Source organism: Nipponia nippon, unplaced genomic scaffold (genome assembly GCF_047370975.1).
Source record: "Nipponia nippon isolate SJK-2023a ecotype South Korea unplaced genomic scaffold, ASM4737097v1 scaffold_5, whole genome shotgun sequence".
Lineage (NCBI taxonomy): Eukaryota > Metazoa > Chordata > Aves > Pelecaniformes > Threskiornithidae > Nipponia > Nipponia nippon.
Window position 1 is genome coordinate 57,230,235 of NW_028262369.1, and position 19,401 is coordinate 57,249,635.

The following is a 19,401-nucleotide window of genomic DNA, read 5'->3' on the forward strand; positions in this document are numbered from 1 at the left end:
TTCTCAAACCTTTTTCTTTATGCAAGTAATGCAAGCCAAGGGTCTGTTCTGGTCATACCATCCTCCCTCTCTCTCGCTCTCCTCCTGTCCTGTCCAAACTCTACCCAGCGTTTCCCTTGCTGGTCTTATCAAACTCGGGGATGTATTACAATTTCTTGAGTAAGAAGGTGGTAAGTACTGTTTCTGCACAACGTGGCTGTAAAATGTCTAATGTTCTGTGATGGCAAACACTCTGCCCACACACCAGAGTGGTGATGGAAGTCAGATTTTACACCGTAAGTGTGGGTTTGTTTTTTTTTTTTTTTTAACATACAGATATTTAATATTGAATAACACAAGGAACTACTCTGGAAGGGACAGTTTGAGACAGTCTTGTGTTAGTGAGATCGCCAATAGCCAGCTGCAACTGCCAGGTCCTGAGGAAGGCTTCCAGGAACTCAGAAGACTGACTGGGCGTCAAGCCCTCTCAAAAGTTAGCTTGAAGGTCTTCAAATCTGCTCATATTTGTAATGGGGGAAAAGCAAAAATGTGATTTTTAGGAATGAAAGGGAACACTTTCATATTCTTAGAAGTCCAGCAGCTGTTTTTTCCAGGAACATTGCAGTGATCACACACATGCAAAAATCCTGGAAGCCGCCACCATGGAAATGCAGACTGTTGGCGAGACTTGAGTTATAAACACGGGGTGCTTTGAGTTCGGCTTGCCAAGGCTGCTGCCATGCGCTCTCTGTGCATGCTGCAACAGCCTGAGAGCAGGCTGCTGCGAGGAAGAAAACCCAGTTTTAGATGCAGGCGCTGTTTTTTTGGCTCCCTGCTGCATTGAGGAAGTTTGCGTGATCCCCCTTTCCTCGTCTTGTGCGGCAGGGCAAGGGCCACCAGGTGCCTGCAGGTAGGTCAGAGTCCTTGCTCATGGTCCAGCCCCAAGGTTGGGCTGTGAAAACAGCTGTAGCTGCACTGGGATTGTGGGGGAGAGCTGTGTGTGCTGGTATGTAAGCAATCCCCTGTGCAAGAGAAGGGCAAAAGTTATGGTTTTGTGCAGCCTCTGGCAACTAGCTTTGGCAACTCATCCCCTTCCCAGCTCCCTTAGAGCTTAGCCACTCTCCTGTCCCTGCATTGCTCTCCGACAGTCCTCAGCTCTGCCCAGAGCACAGAATGGGTGTATACGCATAAATAGGGAAGCAGCGAGAAAACAACTGACCTGGAAACGTGATTTCCAGCTAATCACGCCCTGGTCCTTTGTTCGGGAAAACAGCATGATTCAGGTTTCTTCTGCATTCTTTTCATTTTCCTGTGCATGCAGTTCCTGTAATGTGGAAGTTAAAGCCAGAGGATTAAAGAGCTCTGAAATCCTCCCACGTTAAGTGCACAACATTTATTTAAAAAATAATAATAATAAAGCATGGACTAGCAGTGACCACAACCTGTCTGCTTGAGTAGGATGATTGCTGAGACAGCAGAGTACTCGCTGCTGCTGTTGGGTGCCCTGGCTTTTGGTACACGCACGCAATCCACGATTTTTGTTTGCCTGGTTTAGTTTGTGCTTCCTGGCTTTTTGCGCACAGCGGATGCAGTTGCATGCTGTTTCCCCTGGTGGAGGAAGCTGTTGGCGAGCTGCAGGCTGATGGAGAATGGTTAGCGTCGTGATTCATATCAAAGGCTAAGCCCGAAATGCGCACAAACAATATCTGTGTTAAGCCCTGTTTCCAGCCTGTATATTTTATCTTGGTGTACTGTTTTTACTGAAGTTGTAGCACCCTCTTCTGCTGTTTTATCTTCATATAGGTGTTATAAACTATGATCAAGTTGCCTTCTAATCTTCTTGCTGCTAAAAATGAAATTCTGTTGCTGGGCTGCATGCGATGTTTTTTCCTGCAGCCATTTCTGTGTGTGGGTGCACCTGTGCCCCTTGGAACTTGTTGAGAGGAGGTGTTTTTAATCTTCTTCATATCACTTCTCCTCTGTCAGGTGTAGATAGGTAACCCTAGTCTCACTCAATGCTCTTTTTTTAAATCCAGCAATAAATTGCATTGGTTCTTCAGGCTGCAGAAGTGGTCTGGGAGCTCCTAATGAGGTGTGTCTCGTTACCAGGTGCTGCTTGGTGTGGCCATACTTCACCCCACCTTGCAAATCGCTGGTCTGTGTCCCAGCTTTGTCAGCAGCCACTCGTTACAGCGGGTGGCTGGAAGCAGCTGACAGCAGCAATTTGCTTTTCTGCCTGGCAGCAGCTCGGTCATCCTGTCCTACATTTAAAAGTAGAAGTCTATGAATAAGGTGTGTTGTTTTGGAGGTCCTGAAACAGTAAACTTAATATTTAAGGGCTGTGGGGAGTGACTACCCACAGTAAAGGCTAGAGAAGATACTCATATGTCCTTAATGCAGGATATAGTCTCATGGTTTTGAACACTGTTAAACTGAGTGATAAGTATTTTGCATTTTTTTACTGAACATTGAGGTATTTTTCTGAAGTCTCATGTTAAGGTACAAAATGTCCATGTAGCTCACGTGCATCTTCTCTTTGCCTTAGGGAGGAAGTAGGAACGAAAATAATCAGCCTGCCTTGATCTGAAGTCTTAAAAATATCGCTGTTGTTCAAATGAGGAAAGATTTGCAGTCCTCTAGTATATGCTGAACATATATAGAACAAGCATGCAGGACATTTTACAGGTATTTTTTTCAGAACGTGTTAAGCAGAAACCCCTGATTGCTCACTGTAGCAGAGACAACGGCTTTTAGCAGCTTTCTTGGTTGGTGCAGGAACGTCTGTGTCTTAGTGGAGCATCTTCCAGAGCCAGAATGGGTCGGTACAGCTCGGACAGGTGGGTTGTCCTGTCCCCACCGGTCCTCTAGCCTAAATTCTCATCCACAGTCTGTCTGTAGTCCAGACTAATCTTTTTCTTGTAGCTGTTATCTAAAAAGTACTGATACGGAACAGAGAAATTACTTTAAATTGATTTCTTAAATTCCTTTGTCTTTCAAAAGTTGCTGCTTAGTCTCAAGATTGCACTATTGTACTATTTCAATTTGACTAATGTTTAAAACAGCTAAATGAGTAACGCAAATGTTTAAACATTAGCTTTACTGAAATCACGATAAACAAGATTAAAGCCTAGATTCCCCTGAAGACATTTATGGTAATTTTGATCATGTGAATAATTCCTTTGGCTTCAGTTGCATTCTCTTCTAAGGTAACTGCTCTTATGTGTGGGATGTTGTGATCCTGTAGAAGGGAGGAGTGGCATTAAAATCTTTGATTTTGAAATAATGTTGTTTCAGTATTTAAACTTTATATTGAGGCTTTAGGCTGTCATAAATAACTACTACATCAATGCATTGTTACTATAATTTTTCAAATGTAGGGGATCACGAAATTAAAAATCAGAAATGAAAAGTTCCTTGCTGGTATTATGTGGATATATGAAACCATTTTTGGTGAGAGCATGTTTGAAAAAATAATTTTTCCTGAACAGGTTTGAATCTGAGTGTTCCAGAATAAATGATAAATGTAATCTTATTTGATACCAGCAGCAAAAGCAGTAGTAGCTTGGATATTACTACTTTGGAGTAGCATACTTTTTTTTCCTGTGGATACTAACCTGATTCCTGTTGCTTAATAGCTGCTGAATTTTCATAGCTTTTGAAGTGTCAGTGAACTTAGTTGCTTGCAGTGTCTTACAAACAGATACTTTCTATACGTAAGTTCAAAAAAAGAGTTTATTTTATGCCAAGGGAAGGAGACACATTTGACAGCTTTGTATTGTGTATAAACTGCACTTAGTGCTTTTTCCAATTGCAGCATCTATGTCCTTTTTTCCTAAGCTATTTTTTTCATTATGATGATTGGTTGCTAGTATTTCCTAATTTATTTTAGAATTTTAAATGAGCAATTCAAAAGGGATATAGGGATCACGGTTTGGATTTTGGCTATTATTTCATTAATTCAGTCTGATAAATTAAGGTAGGTACCATCATAGATGTCAAATTGTTTCTTCATATTTAGGTGGAAAAACTATTTCCAAAGGAAAACCCTTTAGTTGTGCTGTTGAACTGAGTTTATAGTTTATGGTGGAGAATCATCCCCTTTGTGTATGAAAAGATGTGTCATGTCTTCTGTTGCAGGCTAATGCTATAGTTTTTTGGGGTCAGGGGCAAAATCTGCCATGAAGGCATCTATTCCCCTTGTTCCGTAGGAGAATGGGAGAAGAGGAAGAGTGGGAACAAAGCCCTGGTAGCTGTTCACAGCTGGTCTCAAACTGGAGGCACCCTTCCCATTGGAAACTGATGGTGGCAGTTTGAAGTGGGAAGGACTCCTAGTTGAAGGAGAAGATGGTATAGAAAAATACCTGGAGGCACAAATTCTAGAAATTAAATACAACCAACCAAAAAATCGTAATCACCTGCATTTGTTTTGCAGCTGGCGTGCATTGGCACTCGACTGTGTCCCAGCAGAGGAATGGGTGGAGCAAAGGTTTCTTCTAGCTGCTTTCCTTAATCTGGGGTTGAGAGGCTGAGGCAAGTCTATTTTAATTAGTAAAAAACCTAGCTCCTCTGGTGCCTGGGGAGGGTGCACATCAGTTGGCAAAAACCATGGCTGTGTCTGCAGGAAAAAACCACCATCTTTAGAGTTTCTTGTTTCACCTCTCTGTGAAGTGTCTTGACGCAGTCTGTGTCAGGATGTAAACTGAGCAAGAATGAGCTGAGCAATCCACTTGGCTTTCCACCTCTAAGCAGTGCTATTTCCTGAGACAGGGCTGAAGTTAGAAAGGCAGATGATGCTGGATTTAACATACCTGTGCTTTTTTTTCATGTGAATGCGTGCAGTTGAGATGCCTCGGCAGCTTACCTGTGTTTTTCAACACCAGAAAAGTAAAATAAATAGGAAATTAAATATGTAAAGATTGGAATTAGTGTTTTTTGTCCTGTCCACATGGCTGGTGGTGAGTGCCTCCAGACAGTTACCTTGTGTTTGGGTGGTTCTTGCAGGTTTGTGTCTTGAGGTGGGACCTCCTGTCCCTTGTGGGTGGGTGTTTTGGAGGTCTTTGTGATTAGCCATATTTTTTTCCACCATCCTGACCTCATAATGTGGGTCCCTGCCTGGCGGTGTGCCTCTGCTCCTCTGGGCTGGAGAAGATGGATGGGCTGATGGCTTCCGGGATGGGGCAGGGTGTTGTTCAGGCAAGGTGGCAGTGATAGCTGTGGAGCTGGAGTCACAGGACCCCCACCACCTTCTCAGCCAAGGCGGCCTTCATTGCCTTCAAGGAAGGAGATCTTCGTTGCTTAAATCTTCCTCCTTTCTCAAAGACTTTAGGACTCTTCGTTGACCAATGAAGACCTCAAAATTTTAGCTGGATGCACTTCTCAGTGCCTTAAGTTTTCAAAGGACCAACAGATTACCTCTGAGAAACCAGAGATACTGTTTTATACATGTGAGATGCAGTCTGTGTAACGAAGTTGGTTATCAGCTCCCTGCTTCGATTCTCATTGCCTTGAAACGTTTTCAGTTGAACTTTAAAAAGTTAGTATTTTCAGAAAGTCCTAAATGTCCAACATGATGTGTTCTTCATAGAATCATAGAATCGTCAAGGTTGGAAAAGACCCTTAAGATCATCGAGTCCAACCGTCAACCTATCACTGCCAAGTCCATCTATACCATGTCTTCAAGCACCGTATCTATCCATTCTTTAAATACCTCCAGGGATGGAGACTCAACCACTTCCCTGGGCAGCCTGTTCCAACGCTTGACCACCCTTTCAGTGAAGAAGTTTTTCCTAATATCCAACCAAAACCTCCCCTGGCTCAGCTTGAGGCCTTTTCCTCTCGTTCTATCACTCATTACTTGGGAGAAGAGACCGACCCCCACCTCGCTACAACCTCCTTTCAGGGACTTGTAGAGAGCAATAAGGTCTCCCCTCAGCCTCCTCTTCTCCAAGCTAAACAACCCCAGCTCCCTCAGCCGCTCCTCATAAGACTTGTGCTCTAGACCCTGCACCAGCCTTTAAGCCCTTCTTTGGACACGCTCCAGCACCTCGATGTCCTTCCTGTAGTGAGGGGCCCAAAACTGAACACAGTACTCGAGGTGCGGCCTCACCAGTGCCAAATACAGGGGTGCTATCACCTCCCTGGTCCTGCTGGCCACACTCTTCCTGATACAAGCCAGGATGCCATTGGCCCTCTTGGCCACCTGAGCACACTGCTGGCTCATGTTCAGGCGGCTGTCAACCAACACACCCAGGTCCTTTTCTGCCAGGCAGCTCTCCAGCCATTCCTCCCCCAGCCTGTAGCGTTGCGTGGGGTTGTTGTGACCCAAGTGCAGGACCCGGCACTGAGCCTTGTTGAATCTCATACAGTTGGCCCCGGCCCATCGGTCCAGCCTGTCCAGGTCCCTCTGTAGGGCCTTCCTACCCTCCAACAGATCGACACTTCCACCCAACTTGGTGTCATCTGCAAACTTACTGAGGGTGCACTCGATCCCCTCATGCAGATCATCACTGAAGATATTGAACAGGACTGGCCCCAACACTGAGCCCTGGGGAACACCACTCGTGACCGGCCACCAACTGGATTGGACTCCATTCACCACCACTCTCTGGGCTTGGCCGTCCAGCCAGTTTTTAACCCAGAGCAGAGTGCACTTATCCAAGCCGTGAGCAGCCAGCTTCTCCAGGAGAATGCTGTGGGAGACAATGTCAAAGGCCTTACTAAAGGCCAGGTAGACCACATCCACAGCCTTCCCCTCATCCACTAAGCGGGGCACCTTGTCATAGAAGGAGACCAGGTTAGTGAAGCAGGATCTCCCTTTCATAAACCCATGCTGGCTGAGCCTGATCCCCCAGTTGTCCTGCACGTGCTGCGTAATGGCACTCAAGATGATCTGCTCCATGGCCTTCCCCGGCACCGAGGTCAGGCTGACAGGCCTGTAGTTCCCTGGATCCTCCTTCCGACCCTTCTTGTAGAGGGGCATCACATTTGCTAACTTCCAGTCATCTGGGACCTCCCCAGTTGACCAGGACTGCTGATAAATAATGGAGAGTGGCTTGGCCAGCTCCTCTGCCAGCTCCCTCAGTATCCTCGGGTGGATCCCATCTGGCCCCATGGACTTGTGGGCATCCAGGTGGAAGAGCAGGTTGGTGACTGCCACCTCTTCGACAACTGGGACTTCACTCTGCGTCCTATCTCCATCTCATGAAATGGGTTTCAAGTATCCTTTGCTGCCCTCGGATAAATCATGTTGGGTGTGTTTCCGAACTTTTTTGGGTGAATAAACTCACTAGTCATTTTTAGAAATGCAGCTGTTTGGAAGTCGCTTGATTTCCATTTGTTTTGCTTTATAGTTGTTATTCCAGCAATGTGATCAGAAAGTAGAACTCTTCTCAGGCTTGCTTTTGAACTCTTTATTTTACTCCTATCTGTGGCAGGAGGATAAACCTGTATTAAAATGACAATTGTAGTTTCATGAGGGAAGCAAATGCTAATGAGGTGATGTGCACATTTGTCTTCGGGGCCTGTTTCCTGACATTTGTAAGGGAGTAAGAATTGGTTTACTGATTTTTTTTTGGGGGGGGGAAATAACAATGTGGAGATGCTGCCGGGAGGTGCTGAGCTCCTAGAGGAGCCCCTTCTGGCAGGCAAACACCGGTCTCCCTGGAAAAGGTGGTGGGGAAGTATGTTATGACTTGAGCAAGCCCTGAGGTATCTATCTGCCACCAGGCAGAGCCAGCTCAGATGTGTAGAAGATGAGAGGTTTGTTCCTGGTTTTTATAACATAGTGGTATTTCCCTTTCTTTTCTATTTAGTGTCTTTACTGGTTTAAGGTCTTACAAGTCTCACTTTTTCCTCCGCCCCTCTTTACTGCTCACAGTCTTTCAGCAGCAAAGCTGGCTTTGTCAGCCCATGCTTGCCGGCCGAGGGGGTTAGTGCCGGACCAAGGGCTCTAGGCTGGAGGCTGCCTTGCAGGGGCCTTTTCTCTGCTGATGTTGGTGTGGGAGCCACAAAACCTCAGGGCAGAGCGATCCTCTGCTAAGCGAACGCCCTCAGGTCCCCACGCAGGTGTCTGCACACGTGGCTCTGCCCCCAGCAAAAACCCAGTGCAAATGGCATGGCGTGCCCAGTTTGAATGAGATTAAAAGATAAGTGCTTTTTTTAAACAAAAAAATTAAAGTAAGTAAGTGTTTTTTCCTGGTGGTGAGCAGATGAATGTAGTGTCTTGGGGGTGGGCAAAGGCGCTGTGGTGCCAGTGTGGTTGTGCCCTGCAGAAGCAGCACCCAGCCCCATCTGTGCGTGCCCACCCTGCCAGCTGCCACTCACCTCCTTCAGTGCGGACTTGGATTGCTGCAGTTTGCCAGCTAGAAAACTAAGAGTTAGAAAATAAACGTTTGGATTTTCACAGTAGATAGATTTTTTTTTTTTTTTTTTAAGTAGTACTGTAAAACTGTTCCTTATGCGCTGTGCCTGTGGGCTGGTTCTTACCCTGTAAAACTGTCTGCAGCTGTCAATACACAAGGATTTTTTGCACTTAGTGGTAAACTTATTTTAAGTCCCAAGCCTCATGAATTGTGTTTCTTTAATTTGTTTGAAACTCGGGGAATTACCAACTGGGGTAATATGGCGTATAAGGAATACAATTTCTAAAACAACTCAAGGTTATACTAATGTAAAAACTTAATTAAAAACTGCTAGCACTGTGTTGTCTCAGGATTAATATAACTTTAAATAAAGCAATGCTCATGTAGAATGAGAATTATCAAAAACTCATTGTAAAAAAATATTTTGTTTTTTTGGTGGATATTGCCACAAATACTGGCATTTCACATCATACATAGTTGACAGCTCATATTTCCAAGGGTTTGAAAAGGTTTTTGTTGTGGCTATGAGGCTACTAGGTTGGGAAAATATGAAAGGAAATGATAAATCATCATGCTGTAAATACTGTATCCCCATTTGGTGGGCTTGAGTATAGTCCATTGCAGCATGGGAAGCTGACTTCAGTTGACACTGCGTTGAGGTTTCTAGGCATTTTTCCTACTTCATACTAAGGCCAATATATTATTGGCATATTTTTCTGGATTATTGGAAAATGCCACCATGAAGTGTTGGGAAATTGAAATAATTTTGAAAAAAAACCCAAGATTGAATTAATGTGATCTTCTAGTATATGGACTAAATATTGTGTCAGATCCCTTCTTGTCTAACTCGACCAAAACAATTTAAGATATATGCATCCATCAGTTTGTATTGTCCATAGCTGTGCTGTGCATGCTGTATAACTTAAATTTAGTGAAAGTTTTTGTAGGGTGCCAGCACCCTCTTGTGAGCAGTGTAACAGCAGAGAATTTTTGTCTTTTCAAGGTGCAAACATCAAAATCCTTTACGGTACAGGTGGTGTCCCCTCTCTGATAAACTGCTGGACTGCATGTGGTTTTCGCAGAACGTAGCCATTTGACTGAAATACTCTGTTGCTTTGGAAATAGCTTCTGTGATCTGCTCAATCATTTTAGAATAGTGTATCTTCATATTGATAAAGTCATATAAATATTTTCTTATAACTAGGAGGCTATCTGTAAAAATAAAACCATCTGTTCCTGATTGAACAGCCATGCAGTTTGTATGCATTTATGGAAATAAAAGAAAATTTCTTGTAGCATCAGTCCTTCCCATTATTCTGTACCCTTCTTACCCTACATCTGCCATTTCTTCCTGCCCCACTGCTGGTAGTTGAGGGATTTTTCCAGTTTTGAAGGGACTTCAGGATAATGCAAGCTGATTCCAGTAGTATTAAGAAACTGGTGTTTGAAAAGGGGGTTGTAGTGTGAGGTGTTGTTTATATGGATAAAAATCAACCACTAAAAATAAAATTTAAGGTCAAAATTTAAAAAATTCTAACAGGGTGAACAACTTTGGATTTGCTTGCAAGGTAAGTTGGCTGTGATAACAAAGAAGTTGATTTTAGTTTTAAGCCATTATTGGCCAAATTTTTTGCTGACCCTTTCTGCTAGAAGGTGCAGAGATTGCAGATTGGGTTCTGCTAAGTAGCTGCTTGTGCCTCTGGGATGTTTCTCCTGGCCCCAAGTACTAAGCAGCTTCAGTCCTTCCCCACCCCACCCCCTCTGCCGACCCAGGAACGTGCAGAATTGTTTCTTCCCCTCCCTTTGCTGAGGTTACAAGGGAGTTGGCTCTGTGTGTATATGCAGTATGGACTATTCTTACAGAATCAGAAATCTGTCCCTTTTAAGGTCAGGAGTTGCCATTTGTAATGCACTTAAATTTGTAAAAGAAAAAAATACTCTGTTTCCTCTTTTGCAGGTTGCAGAATCAGCATGTGTCTCTAATAGTTAAAAAGGTAAGCAGACCATGTTTGCAAATATCTAGCAAAATTCTTTGTTTTCTGATTGATGCATTCAGATCATAACTTGGAGGAGAGAATTCATCCCAATGTATTTAAAGAGGTATTTAAAACTTCATTTATTATTTTATATATAACTTTTATTTATGTTTGTACACTAAACCCCTTAAAAGATATTGGATCAGTACAGTTTGAAAAGAGAGAAAATATTGTTAAGAAATATCAAACTGTATCAAGTCGATGTATATGTTACAAAAAAAAAAATACCCTTCTGACTGCAAATTTGTATCCAATCCATATTAATAAAATAAATAGGCAAAGCTGGCATGTAGGACTTGAGAGTTTGAGTGTTTGAGCTGAGCTTGATAACTGATAGTGGTGGGAAAGGAGGAAATATGTCCAATTTATAAGTCTGTCTCTTAATGCGAAACATCACCCTACCTGCATGACTTTTTTTTTTTTTAATAAAATAACTTCAAGATCTTTGAGTCTTTTTTAACCTCCTTTAAAACGATTTTAGATTTTTCTTTCAATTAGCTGTTATTTTCCGTAGCAGCACTGGGTAACTGCATCTATTATCATTTAAATGATGATGAAAATACTGGTGTTACTTATTGGGAGATCTAGGCTGCTCAGTTTTTTCTTCTCTGAATGGTTACCACTTTTTCCTTGGAAGCACATCTTAAATACATTTCTGACAGTCATGGGTATTTGAAGAGTCCTCCAGAAATAATGTACATTAAAAATTAGATGTTCAGTCCTCAGAGTAAGCCAGTAAGAAGGATACAAAGGATACAAAACTTCATAATAAATATATGTTCCAAAATAGTTTACTGTAGAATAAATCTGCAAACATTGTAAGTTATTTCTGATTTGGAGCTGGGCTCTAGACTTCCTTGGTCAAGGGGGCAATAGATGTAAAATCAATTATTTATGTAGTGTAACAGTAGATGGTGCTGTTGGAGCAGATTTAATCACCTGAGGAGTTGAACTGCAAGCTGAGGCGTATGGTACCGGAGCTCTTGGGGTTCCTGGTGTGCAGCCAGCAGCTTTGTGTTTTGAGATTTGCTGTGCTGAGCAAATGTTCAGGCTGTAATTAGCCTATACAAATTCTAGCAGTTGCTGCTGATTTATAGTCATTCTTGCTGCAGTACACAAAACTTGAAGGAAAACTTGCTGTTGGCCTGTAATGCCATCCTCGTGCTTGAAAAGTACATTAATTGCATGTGGAGAAAAAAATTACTGAGTGCTTATGAAGTACAGTGTGTGACTATTTCTTCAATGTGCGTATAAAGTAAGCTGATAATAGTGGCCAAATCTGTAACTAAATGAGGTTTGCAAGGATGTTTTTGGTGCAGAGATTTTCATGCAAGATATTTAAAAAAAGAAGAAAAAAGTAGTAATGAGTTTCTTTTGTGTTCTGTGACCAAACTCTTTTTGCCTTCTTTCTCCTTTCCCCAGCAGCTTTCCAGCTTATCTGATTTGAAGTGAGTCTGGTGGGTACCTAAAGATATGATAGATTATTCCTATGAGTTTTGTGAAGAGTGCTGGGTGAAGGAGACACTTGCTAAGTGCTGTGTCTGGCAGAAGGGCTGCAGCATGGCCTCGAGTCTCCTGGTGCTACGGAACCCAGATGGGAAAGGACTGTAGGTGCCACAGCTACAGGGTCTCCAGGTGGAACTCACAAATACTTAGTCACAAAACCCTGTCTATCACAAGCCATAAATCCACAGAAGCATAGGCTGGCTTTGTTCATGAGAAGCTACTGAACTTTTCCATCAGTCTTGCAGTGTAGCCTCTGGTCTCACTTGGGTTAGTTTACCTCTGGGTTTTTGATGGAGGACATCTTAGTTGTTTAGTGTCTGTGCATTCCTAATTCAGTGATGCAGGTGAGATGGAAGTATTTGAGATGTGTAGGTATGTAACCGAGTTCCCCCTGGGAATTGCTTTTTCTTTGGAAAGAAGGCAGTCCAGTTTCTCCTTGATGCCTCTGTGGGCATTGAATCTGTGAAATACAAGATGTTATGGGATTTACTGCTTCCAAGGTACATATTAAAACTGAATGCTGCGTTTTTGTTCTGGTATGTCACATTTGCCTCCTTGCATTCAGCTTTTAACCTGCTTTGTTCTAATCATGCAGACTTTGCAATATATTTTTGGATATTGAATATTGAATCTTCTGCATATTACAGATTGCATATTTTTTATAAAACTATTGATGTGCCAACGGCAAATGAATGCAGCAGGTCATTTCTCTCCCAAGTGCATTGTGTATGTTCCTTAGTAGTCAGATTTTAAAGACTTTATTTCTCTATTGAAAGCTGTCATTCTTCAAGCTAAAATTCTCAGATCTTTTTCCTGATTCTCATACCCCAGAGGCACTTTGCTTTGGGGAGCACTGGTCAGTAGAGTAGGAGCTGCTTTAGAGAGGAGGGCTACAGAGGTGAGCCGGAGTCTTCTTTTTAGTCTACACCCAGTCCTGTGAAACAAATCTCTGGCAGGTTAGGGCAGATAAATTCATTGCTGAAAGCAAAATTGCTTTTGAACTTTCAGTACCTAATGCAGCCACTCTTCCATGAAAGGGAAGGAGAAATACACAGTTATGCACATCTTTCTCACCTGTGGTGAGAACAAGGTGGTGAAAGTTTCAACAGCTGGAATAATTATTGTAAAAAGCAAAAAAGCAGCCTGTGAAACGACTGAGCTCTTTACCAAGTATGCTGTTTGCTCAAAGGAACAAAATCAATTCCCATTCACCTAAGGAGCATTCCCTTTTTCTCTCTGTGTATCAGTGGTGCTTTTTCCTTCAAGGCTGTGTAGATGTAGATACCTCACCTTTCTTGTCCTTTCCCTGTCATGCACAGATTAATGTGGATTTAAATGTCAAATTTGGCCTGAAACTGTTAACTAGTGAGGCACAGAACTGCTAACTTCAGTCTTAACTTAGGTCTGGTCAGATGGGAAAGCGCTCTGCCCGTGTACAGCTAGTGCCCGTGCTGACACTGGAGCTGTGGGCTTCACTGGGATTTCCTTGATGTTGGCCTTAATCTTGCCGTGACTGTGTAGACCCATTGGGGATGTAGCGTTGCAGGGCCTGATGTCAGACTATCGTCACTTTTAAATGAGGCTATTTCTCATTTCCATGAAGGGAGAAATGTTGCTATGTTAATCCAGAGCGTGCCTCTGGTCTGTGAGCCCAAGCGCGCAGTATTTAGTTAAGAAAGGAGAAATGCTGGAAGCATAAAACACCCAACCTTCTCTGCTGCAAAGGAAGATCAGACCTTATGTCCCCTGGGAAGACTTGTCTGGGGAGTTGGTCTTGGATGATGATGGGACTCATTTCCTCCTGGGCTTCTTGATGGTGGTGAACACGTGGTAGCATGACTGTGGCATTGGTGGCTTGTTCCACCATGGCAAGTTCTTCTTTTTAAATTGTGTAGACTGCACACGAATGGTCCTGTTGATATTTCTTCATCCTCAGTGAAGTAGTATCCATTAACATAGATGCTGAAGTAGACCTTCAGCTCCTCTGAAGTACGCGGGGAAGTTTGCAGCCCTTAGCACTTAGGCTTCTTGCAGAAATAATTTCAGTCAACAAGTTAACTCAATCTCAGAAGCTTTCCATCACAGACTGGAGATGAAAAAGCTGGTACCTGGGATCTGGAGAACAAGTGCCAGCAGAGGGAGCAGGAGGTGGAGAGGTAGGGCTCCTTGTTAGCAGGTCAGCCCAATCCCAGTGGTGAGCTTGAGTGTGTTGGTTTTGGTCAGTGAAGTACTGCTAATTTAAGTGGCAGTGTTTTTCCAAAAATGCTATCCTGTCTAGTTGTCAAAATATGATGGTCCATGTGAGTTATCTACCAGAGGTTTATCTAGATTTGATCATGTGCTGTCTTCCAAAGAGCCAAGGCCTGGTATACTTAGAAATGAAGGTCTGAGAGCAGGTAGAGGTGACTTGTCAGAGAAGTCTTGTCACTCTAGTAACACACTGAAGAAACCTGTGGAGCTTGCACCTGCAAACATCCCCTGCTGGAAGATGTTTTTTGTTCTGCAATGTTTAACCTGCAGGCAGGATTAAAGGATAGCTGCAACCTCCAGTCTGTGCTGCTGATCCACAGGATGAACATGTGTTCAGTTGGTTGCTCAAATCGGGGAAACAGGATAATATCACAATATCCCATAATGTCACGTTGCTTTTTTGTTCATTAAAAGGCTGGAAAAAGCTACAGTTAATGTTGACATTGGGAAGTCTCTTGGTAAGTCCCAGCACACAAACCCTTGTATGGAAAACGTGCAACTAAAACATTGCTCTTGGAGTTTTGCATGTTTGTGCGTTCCTGCTATTCACAAATATATTTTGCATGTTTCTAGGCAATGTATGAAATATATAACTAAGAACATGAGAAGCAATTATAAAGGATGCTGAAGGTATCTTGATTTCATGCACTAGGATGTATAAACGTTTCCTTGCTTATGTCTCTCCTTGTTTCTGAGATATGTATAAGGCTGAAGCCACACCGAAGCGTTGCCATCCTTTTTTAATAACAAAATAAAAATAAATTTGCCTTTCCACAGCTAGTAGTGAGGATGTCTTCGATATTGTCCTTTTAAAAAAACTGTCCTTCCTTGCCCCTTTCACTTACCGAAGGGTTAATTGTCACATGTGCCTCTTGCGGCGGGTAGGGATGAGCTGCAGTGTGTGTTTGTTCATCTTTGTTCATCGAACTGTGCAGCACACCCTGTGGTTCGAGGAACGGGCCTTGGCTAGGTGAAGAGTGCAAGGCAGTGCAGGGGTAACCCTCCTTTTGGGAATACATCACTGCCTCATTAGGAGGCAGCAAGGGGGTGCAGCAGGCTGGCGAGCCGGGCTGGCAGTGGTGGACTGTAGGTGTGTGCATGGCATCTCTTGTAGCCGCGGCTCTCTGCATGGGGACCCTCTTCAGCGCCGTCCGGCGGCGCTGTAAACGGAGGAGGAAGAAACGATCGGAGCGAAAAGGTAGTGTTTTAATTCCTGTACAGTCAAAAAAAAAAAGTGGGGGGGCGGGGGGGGGGGGGGAGTGTTCGTAAATGTAGTAGTTTTCAGGTGAGGTTTGAACCTTCGTTGCTAAGTGCAACTTCTGTGTTTTCTGTTTGGATTTATAGAGTAAAAGAAATATTTTGGACAGAATCCTTCAACATCTCCCAACATTTTATTTCATCTATCTTTCAAAGTTTGGAAGGAGAGTACTTTGTAACAAATATGAAACTTCTCTAAAGCTGCAGCTTTCTGACTTCTACTCTCTTCTAATAATAGTTTTGTTTCATCTGTCAGGTTTTTTTTGCGTATATGCCATTCTCTTTTAACATAAAACATTGGGTAGCTGCTATATTTTCCTTTCAAGGTTTATCTAGCTTTTCCTCAATGATGAGGATAAACCAAGATAGCTGTTAAGCCCTTCACAACTTCTTTTTTGTGCAGTGAATACACAGAATATTCAAACAAAAGAAATGAAAGTTATGTCTCTCTTTGTACTCATGTAGTGTGTACTTGCTATAGCCAACATTTAGTTAAAAATCTTTCAAGTAGTCTCTTGGGGAAATAAAAGCAAATACTGTTGTGTTGGCTAGTATATTTTGAAGTACTTCTGGTGTTCTTCCTATCTTTGGAAATACTCTATGGGAAATAGAGACTTCAAAACCAGGAGAGAGTTAAAAGTGTAAATATACTGTACTTTTTCCATTACTCCACTTAAATTAGCATACGTTTAGATGTCATTTTTCTGTTTCACATGGCTGGCATGTAATGCATTTAGAAAAGGAAAGCTTTTTGCAGTACTGCTTGTGATCTAAATATTGCAGGGTGTCCTGCTATGCAGAATCACTTGGCTTCAGTGAGTGTATTTAGCTAACAGCTGGATTTTGGTTTGTCGCTCCATGTTAAAAGCAAAAATCCCCTCTACTACACCAGTATAGTACAGTTGAAACCTGAATTTAGTTTAGCAGTATACCTGAGAGAAAACAGTTCATGCAGCCAAGGAGCAGGCTTTCTCCACAGTCCTGTTCTCTGTACGAAATGCTGTATATGCACTGACCTGAATCAGTTAACTAATATTTATGTCAATTATTCTTCATTGTTATTTTTGACAGCTCTGTAAATCTCTGAGCAGCAATTAATCTTTTTCCTTTATTCTTACATTTTTTTTCCAAAATAAAAGTTTTTCCAGTGCTCTCAGAGAGTGTTACTCTAGTTGTGTCGCTTATCCCAGAGCAGGTTTTTAGGAATAAAATTTTAGAGTTTACTCACACCTGGTGTCGGAGGTGAATGCACGGCTTCAGTGGATCCCTTTTGGAAGCTGTCCTTGTTCAGATGCCACCGATGATTACCAAACCTCGATGCTGAAGCAGTGCAGAGACTCTGTGCCTGTAGGACCTCAGAGTTTTCTGGACGTCTGTTGCTAAATGGATTATTTACAGGCAGTGAATGAGTTATTATTGCAGTTTTGCTGCATTATGAAAGCTACTCGAATAAAAGTTTGGAAGGTCAAAAAAGCTGTTCCTTCTTTAAAGTGAAATGATAACTGAATTATTAATGATTTCAGAAGTAATCAAGCATGCCATGGCAAGAGAGGAAGCTCTTTTCTGTAGTGAGCAGCCTGGGTTCAGAGTCCTTTTTTCCAAAAAATCTACTCCCAATTTCTGAAAGCATATGTGGGCCTATTTTATATGGAAGGGCTTTTAAAAATCTTTTTTTTATTACCTAATCCTCTACTTCTGGAAGCCAGGTGAGAAATTAAAAAATAAAAATAATCCATGGACTACAGTGGGAACAAGTTTGGAGGATTAGTCTCCAAATTAATATGTGTACAAAAAGTGCTGACAAATTCATTCTCTCTGCCCCAGCTAAATACTGTTTCCTACATGTTGTACGTACTGTTTGAATGTTATTTGCTAGGAAAAGTAGATGTTATTTGGACTTCATTAATAAGTACATATAATTCATTCTCTTCAAAGTATTTTTGACTTTAAGAGGGTGGTTGTTAGAAGTTAGTTGTAATGGAAAAAAAATGTGTTACTTCTATAAGATGCACACAGTCTTCTTGCTGTAGTGATGTGCTTCAGATAGGGGAGTTGTAAAGAAAAATACACAGCTTTTCAGCATAGCTTCCCACCTGTGGTGCTCTAAAAGAGACTTCAGGTGTACTTTAATCCTTGCTTTAGGTGTCAAAATCAAATCATAGCCTTGGTAGGAGAGTTTGAGAGTAGGGTCAAGTAGGGTCAGTCTAGATCAGTTGAGCAGTTGTTTGCCAAGGGAAGGGAGGAGTCTATGGATGCTTGTGGAGTTTGTGAACCAAGAATCTGTATCTGTTAGTATACTAAAATATTATATATATGTTGTAGTTCTTTTTCTAGCTCTTCCCTGCCTGGGAAGATGGTGTGCGCACGGCTTTGTACACAGTAGGAATGTGCATTGTTGAGTTGACACGTAGTGATGGGATCACGTAGGTGGCACATTCCAACCCAATACACTCTCCTGAACCCTTTCCACTCCATGTAGGGTGAGTTTTGATGCCTGCAGCATGATGTCTAGGGAACCAAAGCATGGGAAGGTACAGGGTGGAGACGCAGGGTTGGTAGGCGTTCAGCCAAGCTCGGCTGGGCTTACTAGCCTGGGGTCTGTGCTAGGTGACTTCTGCAAAAGAGCAGGTCAGCAAGCAGAGCAACACAGGAGTAATCTGCTGTTGCAGTCCTGGGTGCTAGAGGGAAGTGCTGACCACTGCTCATTTTTCTCAAGTGTATTTTTTTATAAGGAAAGGATTGAGAAAAAATGTGGTCATTCATTGTACGCCAAGAATATATTTAGCCTAACTCTTAAGCACATATGGTTAAACCTTAAAAGGATGCAACCGCTTCATTAGAAAATGTGGACAGACAGCTTAGTGTCATTTGGTTGAATCATTTATTGCTTTAGCATTGCATCTCTTACGTGCCTTAAAGCTCTTCTATTAATCATCCTTCTTCCTGGCTGTTCATCTTAATTGATGCTTCCAAAATCTGTTTACCACACTTATTTAATTAAAAAAAAAAAAAATCTGTGCAAATTTTGTCTCTTATAAACTTCAGTAATGCCACCAACAGTTGACATTAATTTATACAAATATTTATACAACTGGAGTTCCTGTTTACCTATGCTTTTAGCAGATAAGAGCTTGCTTTTCCTCTACTTCAGGCTGGAGGAACAGGATGTTCAGCTGTGTGGATGTGGTGCTGAACACAGATGGATAACCCAGCTCCTCAGGAGGGTTTATCCCTGGTACAGCAGCATGAGGCAGCTGTACAGCATTTCTCACTTCTGGCTCGGTTCGGGAAGCTTGCTGATCACCTCTGTAGTAATTCAAACAGGAATTGTCCAAGTCTTTTGTCCTTGAGCAAGCCGTGGTGCTGCAGGAGTAACTGGAGCCAGTCTGATATGCTAAATAAGGTGACAATTATTTACAAGTCCTATTACAGTCAACTAATTTCCTCTTGTTACACTGGAGTTATGCAGGTAGTGTTTTCCTCCATCCTGTCAGTAGCCGGGAGGCATATGGAAAGAAACAGGAAGACCCACCTCATTAACACGTGGCTCAGAGGCTGGTGCCAGCAGTGGAATTTTGGGTTTTTCAATCATGGGGCAGTTTACATGGCACCAGGCCTGCTGGAGACAGATGGGGTTCACCTGTCGCAAAGAGGGAAAAGGATTCTGGCTCAGGAGCTAGCAGGCCTCATTGAGAGCTTTAAACTAGATTCGAAGGGGGAAGGGGATAAAATCAGGCTTGCTAGGGAGGAGCCTAGGGGTAGCATGCCTGTGTTGGAGAAGAGATCTATAGCCCAACTGAAGTGCATTTACACCAATGCACGCAGCATGGGCAATAAACAGGAGGAGCTGGAAGCCATTGCGTGGCAGGAAAACTATGATGTGGTCGCCATCACAGAAACATGGTGGGATGACTCATAACTGGAGTGCTGCAATGGATGGCTACAAGCTCTTTAGAAGGGACAGGCAAGGAAGGAGAGGTGGTGGGGTAGCCTTGTACGTTAGAGAGTGTTTT

At 42.7% G+C, this 19,401-nt stretch overlaps 1 protein-coding gene across 5 annotated transcripts in view; it reads left to right on the plus strand.

Annotated features, from left to right (window-relative positions):
- The window catches only part of ADARB1 (adenosine deaminase RNA specific B1), an 86,329-nt gene that overhangs the window by 14,080 nt on the left and 52,848 nt on the right, over window positions 1–19,401 (plus strand). For 4 of the 5 annotated variants that reach the window (XM_087732564.1, XM_087732562.1, XM_087732561.1 and 1 more), the window contains one exon: window positions 10,297–10,333. The exons of the other annotated variant lie outside the window; for it this stretch is intronic. The gene's annotated coding sequence lies outside the window, so the exon portion shown is untranslated. The remainder of the gene's footprint in view (window positions 1–10,296; window positions 10,334–19,401) is intronic. 5 annotated transcript variants of the gene reach the window in all.